The 6,843-nt window shown below is 44.0% G+C and overlaps 1 pseudogene; it reads left to right on the plus strand.

Moving 5' to 3' along the window:
- Positions 1–1,765: 1,765 nt before the first annotated feature.
- On the plus strand, positions 1,766–6,564 carry LOC114492005 (annotated as a pseudogene).
- The last annotated feature ends 279 nt before the right edge of the window (positions 6,565–6,843 follow it).

Consider the following 6,843-nt stretch of genomic DNA (forward strand, 5'->3'; position numbering starts at 1 on the left):
AACATTTGCTCAAATGTCTTTGGGTAGAGGAAATAAGGTCTTGCAGTTCACCAGCTGGCTGTCAATTGCTCAGACTGTTTGGCCTTGTTTAATTTTCTTGCCTCATTTTTTTTCTTTTCTCTGTTTCCCCATTCCACTTGCCTAGGAATTTTCTTAGCTTCTTACTATCCTGTCTCACTATGACTATATTTCTGTTGGTCTTTCCTTTTATGGCAATCAAGATTTGCTTTACATATTTAGGTGATCCTGTGTTGGGTGCATAAATGTTTCCTAGGGTTATATTCTCTTGTTAGATTGTTTCTTTTATCATTATGTACTGTCATTCTAGGTCTCTTACTGCAGACTTGGTTTTAATGTCTATTTTATTGGATGTAAGTATTGCTACCCCAGGTTTTTTTTCCCTTCCCATTTGCATGAAATATCTTTTTTTTAATCCCTTTACCTTTAGTTTGTGTGTATCTTTTGATCTGAGGTGGGTCCCTTGGACATGACATCAATATGGGTCTTGTTTTTTTATCCATTCAGCTACCCTGTCTTTTGGTTGTAACATTTAAGCCTTTTACATTTAAGGTGATTATTGATAGATACATATTTATTGCCTTTTTATTTTTAAACTATTTTCCTCTGTTTTTTCTTTTTCTTTGCTTCTTAAAGCAAGCCCTTTAACATTTATTGCAATACTGGTTTGGTATTAACAAACTCCCTCAGCTTTTTTTGTGTATGTGAGAAGCTCTTTATTTCTCCCTCAATTTTAAGTGAAAGCCTTACTGGGTAAAGTACCCCTGGTTGTAGGCTCTTGCTGTTCATCACCTTGAGTATTTCAAAACCTTTTGGCCCGGAAGGTTCCTGTTGAGAAATCCAATGACATTCTAATTGGAGCTCCTTGAAGGTAAACTACCTGCTTTTCTCTTGTGACTTTTAGGATTCTTTACTTGTTTTAAGCTTTGCCATTTTAATTATTATGTGTCTCAGTGTGTGTCTCTTTGGGTCTATCTTGTTTGGGACTCTCCTTGCTTTCTGGACTTATGTGTCTTCTTTTACCAGATTAAGGGAAGTTTTTGGTCATAATATCTTCATATAGGTTCTTGATCCCTTGGTCAGTTTCTTCTCTTTCTGGTATTCCTGGGATGCAGGTATTGCTACTCTCATGTCATCTCAAAGGTTTCTTAAGCTCTCTTCATGTTTTTAATTCTTTTTGCTGCTCTGCTTGGGTGTTTTCTTCTACCTTGTCTTCCAAATTGCTCATTCAGTCCTCTGCTTCATCTAACCTACTGTTCATTCTTCCACTGTGTTATTTATTTCCAATATTGCATTCTTTATTTCTGACTGGCATTTTTCATGGTTTCTATATCTTTTTTCATGCAGTTGAGTATCCTTATAATTATTACCCTAAACTCTATATCTGATAAATTGCTTGCCTCCCTTTCATTTAGTTCTTCTGGAGAACTCTCTTGTTCTTTCATCTGGGCCTGTTTCTTTGTCTTCCCATTTTGGCTGCCTTTTTTATGTTTGTTTCTATGTATTAGGTAGATTTGTAAGGGCTCCTGTACACCTTTTGTCAGATCCTGCCTGTGTCTGGCCCTGGGCAACCTGTTTGGAACTATCAGCAATCCACAGTTTATGGCCCTATCTGCTGGGCCTGGGTTTGTGCAGAAAGAACCAGACTGTGCCCATGGCTGGCTTTTACCACTGGGTGAGAGGGAAGGTCACCTAAAGTCTCAGAGTTCCCAGAGATTTCCTTTAGTTGTTAAATTTAACCACTGAGATGACGTCCAAATCTACTCAGCAGCCAGCCTTAAGCGCCACAGGGTGGGTCAGAGTAATTCTTGTGGGTGGGGCTATTGCTTCCTCTCAGGCTGATGTCACTTGGAGGGGAGTGCTCTTCCTGAGAAAGACGGCCTCTGCAGTATGGGGAATGACTTAGCACAAGGGTCCTGGCTGCTGACCTTTGCATTCTCTCCCCAGAGTCACCAACCCTGAATCTCCTCATGTTACTCTAGTCTACTCTTCTCTCCCTCTGCTAGAGTCCCGGGCAAGTGGCTACAAATGGAATTTTGTGGGTTGGCCCTTTAAGAGGCTATCTATATCTCCAGCCATCCCTTCCAGGCAGACAGAAGCCCCACTACTTTCCACAGCTGGGTGTTATTTGGGTTCCTTTGCAGGCTCTACTGCTATAGGCTGTGGAGCCCAGCTTGGGGTTTAGATCCCCTACTTCTCAGGGTGAACCCCCTGACCACTGAAATATCCCTCTGGAACTTCAGCTGCCACCTATGGGAGCCCAGTCAGCCCTCTCGTGCTTCCTCCACACTCCCTACCAGTCTCATTGTGGTGAAGTGGTTTCTTCTGTCTGTCCTTGGTTATAAGGCTTTTCTCCAGCTAGTGTTCAGTTGGTTATTCAGGATGATTTTTCTACAATTTAGTTGTAATTCCAGATTGGTTCCAGGAAGAGGTTTGTGCAGCTTCCACTGACCCCTCCAACATCTTGATCTCCCTATTTATTTCAAAAAATTACCCGTCTTTGAAAGCATGTTTTGCAAATCTGTGATCTGAAAAATTCTCAACAGCAGGCTAGTCTGAAAATGTAAAATTTTCTCGTTGCCTTCCTGCCATGAGAATTATAATACTGCCTGAGGCAATGGATGATCCCTACCAAATGGGGGAGGTCACAAAAGTGGAGATGGCTGGCTTTTACCACTGGATGGTAAAAGCAGGGAGAAAGCACATCATTTATTTTAAAATAATATCCATTACAGTGATAATCCAGCATCACACTTGACCCAGCTCTTTCAAATACCTTTTTACACTTCATGTTTAGTCACTATTCAGACCCAAACAAACAGAAATAGTTCCTAACCTCTTGCATGTACATTTTTAAGTAAACTGTACAAATATCCCTATTGTTTAGAGGTCATCATTTGGGGTTACTCCAATCCTCCTTAAATGTTAGAACAAAAATGAAAAATATTCCTCAATACTTACCCAGGAGTCTAATGGCAAAAGAATCATTCTAAAAGAATTTTTCAAATGATTGCCTATTGTTAAAAATTATGCCATTGTAATAATGGAAAAACTGTTTGGTCTAGAGCTATCTGATCACATGGTGACTATGCCTTCTGTTAGATGACTGGCTAAAGCCGAGGCAACCCTGTGTGCAAGGGAGACATGGCAATGGGCCAGGGCAGTGATCTTGCTAGTAACTCAGTAGTTAGAACAGTTCCTGATAGTTCTTTCTGTTTTGGTAGTTATTAACTGTTTTAACATTGAATAGCAATTTGCAATTACATAGTAAACATTTGTGGAATTAAGTGAAGATGAAATAAAACAAGTAAAGCAAAAGCTATGTATTCTGAGTCAGCCATCCTCTCTTGTGTTTTGGCTGAGAGTCCAAGGTAGGCAGAGGGTTTGCAAAGTGCTTCAGGGGCACCTCGACTGGAGGATGTTGTCCTGAAGAAGCTAGAGGTCACTAACTAGAAGCTAGACATCCTCTGTGATTTGTTAGGAGTATTTGTGATTTGGCTTTCTCTGGTTGGCCCTAAGTGGGAAGTGGGGAAAAAATTAGGGAAGCTGTTAGATATTAATCCAGTCTTGGCCATTTTAGGCTGATTTTTACAGATATAACTGTTTAACTTCCTAGATTTCACTAGAGATAGCATTCTTGCTTCTGTTAAGTCTTATAGCAGGCTAGTTTCCTGGGCAGGTCACTGCAGATTGTGGGTTAAAGTTCTATTTTTAAAAAAAAAAATGTGTTTTATCCTCACCTGAGGATATTTTTTCCCCATTGCTTTCAGAGAGGGAGGGAGGGAGAGAGAGAGAAACATCCATGTTAGAGAGAAGCATCAATTGGTTGCCTATCACACACACCAGGACAGGGGATCTTAGCGCTGGGGCAGAAGGAATATTGGGTAGTGAACCCGCAACTTAGGTTATGTGCTCCAACAGGGAATGGATCCGCGACCTTTCAGTTACAGGATGATTCTCCAACCAACAGAGCCACACTGGCCAGGGATAAAGTTCTATACTTATGTTTATGGTCTGGCCACTGTCCATGTGTACATTTGGTCTCTCACATCCCATTTCTTAATATATATATTGGAAAGAAAATCTAGGCAAACACATCCAAAAGATGTTGGAGAAAGATCATTTTTTAAATGACTATCACTATGCTCTTTTTGAATTAAAATATTTAAACTTCAGATATATCCTTTAGTTACATACAAGTCAGGTTGCAGATATTCTGGGTAAATAATTTATTTTATGAAAGCCAGTTTCCTAGAGTTATGCATTTTATTTACATTCATGTTGTGTGCAGTTGACCTCCGCAGCTGTTTTCATCTTGCAGACATGATGTGGCTAAGCAAGGTGGGCATGCCACCCTGCCACTGCGGAGAAGACGTCAGGCTCCCGGAACCGGCTGACATAGTGCGGCCCTGACCCAGGTGCCCATGTTACAGAACACAACAAGGGGGGCCTGGGATGATATACTATTATTGAAAGAAGGCCCCGAGTCCATTATGTCCGCCGCCAGAGGAAAGACATCTCTCAATGCCAGAGATTCGTGAAAAGGAAAGGAAATGTTTATTTAATGCTATACAAACCTAAAGTAGTGACCTAATGTCTTCACCAAAATCCCAAAGTCCCTTAAAACACCCACAAACAGACACAGTCCTTCCTTCCTTCCCCCTTTGCCCAGTCCAGAGTACCATATCTCCAGAAAGGAAATAGAAGTCCATGGCTTAGGTAGTCCTCTGGTTCTTCCCAGTTAGTACTCGATCTCGACTGGGAGGCCTCCCTGGGTTCCCGGCACCCTCTGCTGAGTCACCAGGATCTCTGCTAAAACCAGGTGGTGGTTCCCCCTTCTAAAGCTGCGGGGGGGGGGGGGTCCCCACTCTGTCAAGGCCGAGTGGTTCTCCCTTTCTCAGAGCTACAGGAGTCTTCACTCTGCTAAAGCTGTGTGGCTCTCTCTCCAATGGCCGTGATCCTCTCTCTCCGGGCTGCAGGAGTCTCCACTCCGTCAAGTCCGAGTGGTTCTCCTCCTCTGGGCTGCGCATGGCTCTCCTTCTCAAAGCAGCATGGTTCTCCTCCTCCCAATGGCCGCCAAGTCTGGGTTTTTAAATCCCCGCGGCCAATCTTCTTCTGCAGCCTCATTTCCGACTCCTCCCACACTCGGCTTCACATGCCAGAACTCGTGTCCTTCCAGCTTTACTGGGCTGCCATCATGAGTTTGGGCAGGTGTGGCCCCATGTCGTGGAGCCAGTCCTCTCAGAGCTCCCACACAGGCACTGTAACTCAGGGGACCTGCCCCCACAGTTACATCTAGGTGGGGAAGTTACTTCCATTCCCTGGCTTAGAGTTGATCACAGCTATTTAACATATCTAAGCGACCAGCCAAAGGCTATAGATATGTTAAATGACCAAGCTAGAGGTTAGCTGCAAGGCTGTTGCTATGCAAAACAGCTCTCAATGGCCCTGCTCCATTTGTCCCTTCCCCCAACCCACGCCCTGGGGTGGGGGATGGAAGCATCTTAAAATCTCCTGGACACCTTAAATTCTGGACCCCATTTCAAATGCCTACTTGGGGCCCCCCTCTTGGCTGCACCCTGTAACACCCAGAGCTGTGTGCGAGGAGAACACGTCTGCGTTGGCGACAGAGAGCTCACCCCAGGTGAGTGCCAAGTCCTCCTTGTCGTCCTCCTGGAGGACAGCCTCAACAGCAACCCCACTCAGTGCACGCGGCACGGAGTCTCCAGAGCCTAGCGTGGCGCTCAACAATTTGGTGACTCTTATTCGACATCTGACAGAGTTAATGAACGTTCCTATTCATCAGCAACAAAATAAATGCACAACGCTAGTGAAAAATAAGACAGCAGCTGTGGCCACGATGCTGCAGCCCAGCTACCCCTTGTTCACAGCCAAGCCTGCTCCTCGAGGGGAGGCGCCAGCCTCACACACAGTTCTAGTAACTCCTGTTCTGTACTTGAGGCTGTTAAGCATCAGGATATGGAATTGCCCAGAGCGTTTTCTTTCTGTTCACAACAAGAAGTTGAATCCACTAAGCAAACTTTAGGTAGTAGAAACAAAGCTTTGCCTGAGAAGGTTTGGATTAAAGTGGGAGGTGGGAGAAGCGCCGTGCAAACAAGCAATAAATAAGAGGAATCAGAGTAGGATAACCAGTTGCATACAAATGTGGAGCAAACAGCCCTGGGAGAGACTCAGAAGGTGAGGAAAGGCGGTCCTGCGGCCCCTGGCTCTTGGCAGTCCACGAGTGGGTGCAGCCGCACCTGGGGGAGCACAGGGTGGGGGTGGGAGTGGGGTGAGGTTGCAGCACAAGGAGAGGCACAACTGCATGGATGGGGACAGAAGGCACAGAATCCACATTTGCTGTGAGGAGTTGAACCTCTTCCTCTGGTTCTGCTACCTGAAGGCGGACAAGGTCACGACCCTGCGGTGGACCATCTCCTTCCAGATGTACATCCAGGAGCAGCATGGAGATTCTCTGAAGAAGTTATTTTAATATTGAAGTTGGAAGAAAATTAGCAACATTTCTGGCATATTATGCTTTATTATTTCAAGAAAATAAAAAACAACAAACACAGATTCTGTTGAATCTGTTGAAAAAAATATTTGTGCAGTGTATGCAGAAGGTGTTGTGACTGATTCAACACGTCAAAAGTTGTCTGCAAGTTTTGTGCTGGAGATTTCTGGCTGGATGATGCTTCATAGTGAAGTACCAGTTGAAGTTGATAGCGATAAAATCAAGACATTAATTGAGAACAATCCACATTCTACCACAAGGGAGATAGCCAACATACTCAAAATCCTCAAATCAAAGTTATTGGTTGGGGG

Source organism: Phyllostomus discolor, chromosome 1, assembly GCF_004126475.2.
Source record: "Phyllostomus discolor isolate MPI-MPIP mPhyDis1 chromosome 1, mPhyDis1.pri.v3, whole genome shotgun sequence".
Lineage (NCBI taxonomy): Eukaryota > Metazoa > Chordata > Mammalia > Chiroptera > Phyllostomidae > Phyllostomus > Phyllostomus discolor.